The following is a 2,189-nucleotide window of genomic DNA, read 5'->3' on the forward strand; positions in this document are numbered from 1 at the left end:
TCTGCTGCAGTGACAGACTCTGCTGTGTACTACTGTGCTCTGCAGCCCACAGTGACAGGAAACACCAAAACTCTGTACAAAAACCTTTGGAGCAAAGACAACAGAATACTCCACAACGTCCACTAGAGGGAGTCACACACTGTTAAACTTCAGTGTGATGATGAAGTCTGGATTTGTTTCAACTTGAACAAATGTATGTAATACTGTCAATATACTGTATGTACTGTTATACTTCAGTATTGGAGAAAAACATTGACACAGTTTGAATGAAACGCTGTGGAGTGCGTGTCCAAGTTTGTTGATTAATTAAACCTATTATTTATTTTCATGTTTCATAGACATGAAAAATGTGGCAATAACATTTAATAAAACAAAGCCATTGTTACTGAAAATAAAAAATGTATTTAGATTTAAATTTATCATTTTTAAATAATATCTTTTTCTTTACCTCATCACAGTCTTCAGTGGCCAGACTGCTCACAATCTCAGTGGTGAGGTCACTGTATGTCCTCTGGCGTAGGGCAGGGTCCGTGTGAGACAGGGACTTGGACCTCGGATCCAGGGCAGTAGATCTGTGAAGATAGTCCTGTAGAGGAGGGGGTGAAGTGTATCTGGGCTTCAGGTCCTCTCTAATGGCAGTCTTGACATCTCGAGTGATGGCGCTGTCTTCCACACTTGGAGCCATGGATTGTAGAATCCTTGTTTTCAGCGGCAGGAGATGGTGAGGTTTCAGTGCTCAGCAGAGATGTAACAGTTTTGAGGGGTTTAAGCACCTGGAGGACCTCCTCTGCCACTCTCACATCATCATCAGACAGGGTGACGATGTCTTGACATTTTTCTTCAGGGTCTTGTCGATCAATGCAGAGTATATAGCTGCCTGCTGCTCCAGATAACGCTCCAACATATCATAAGTGGAGTTCCACCTTGTTGGGACATCATGTATGAGCTTATGAGTCGGCAGCTTTAGCATTTCTTGCTTTGTCTTAAGCACATGAGCACCGTCGTGCTTCGGTGGAAGTAGGAAACAACCTTCCTGATCCTCCCAAGGAGGCGGTCCATCCTATTGACTGAGATTCCCTTCTGTGATGCCAAATTCACTACATATGCAAAGCACCCTATCTGTGGGCCCAGTCCTGTCTCATTCACTGCTTTTATTTGATTTTTGGCATTGACATGTATTCATGTGTAACCAAGTAATGATCAACCATGAAACGATAGAGGGAAAATTTGACAGACGCAAACAATCTCCCTCTCTGGAGCTGAACATCTACTTTACTCAAATTATTTTTGTAAAGTCCACTCATGATTTACTTTGTCCTAAATTGTGACACAATTGTAATAATGTGAATAATACTGTTTGAGTAAAGTATCGAAATGATTAATTAGTCTGTCATGTGTAATTGAATAGTTGTATATCGTCTGCATAAAGATTGACCTCAGTCAGGACCTTCACATGCTCTGTGAAGAGTCAATGTTACCTTATCAGCCACTTGTTACCTGATGGAAATTATGTCATTTAGTGAAAGAAAGCTCCACAGCAGAGACAAACTCACTATTTGTCAGAGTTTTGAGAGGAAGGAGGGAGGGATTAAGGGAGGCGCCAAACTGGGACTCAAGGACAGAAAAGACACAAACTTTCACAGTGGTGTTTGATCCAAAACCAGACAGCTTCTCTTTCTCTTTAAGATGCTATCAGTGAACTTCAGTCTGTTTGTGACTTTGTTTCTGCTCACAATAAGAGGTAGGTGAGATCATCAACATTAAGAGAGCTTCAATTATAGAAACCTTTAGATTGTAAAGTTAGAGTTATCTCTTCCTTCAGGTGTCAGCTGTGAAGAACTCACTGCAGTCAGGAATGAACAGTTCACTTTAGCAGACAGCTCTGTTAGTCTGTCCTACAGATACTCCAGACAAGCAACTGCTAGTGATGAGTTTTACTGGTATCGACAACATCCAGGAAAACCACCACAGTTCCTTATCTCTCATGTAGGAACAGGACAACCATTATTAGCTCCCGTCTCTAGAATGTCTTTTAAGATTAGTGGTGATAAAACCCAAATGGATCTGCAGATCTCCTCTGCTGCAGTGACAGACTCTGCTGTGTACTACTGTGCTGTGAGGCCCACAGTGACAGGAAACACCAAAGCTCTGTACAAAAACCTGACAGCTCCTCTGAAGATTTACTCACT

Source organism: Micropterus dolomieu, unplaced genomic scaffold (genome assembly GCF_021292245.1).
Source record: "Micropterus dolomieu isolate WLL.071019.BEF.003 ecotype Adirondacks unplaced genomic scaffold, ASM2129224v1 scaffold_41, whole genome shotgun sequence".
In the NCBI taxonomy this organism is placed as follows: domain Eukaryota; kingdom Metazoa; phylum Chordata; class Actinopteri; order Centrarchiformes; family Centrarchidae; genus Micropterus; species Micropterus dolomieu.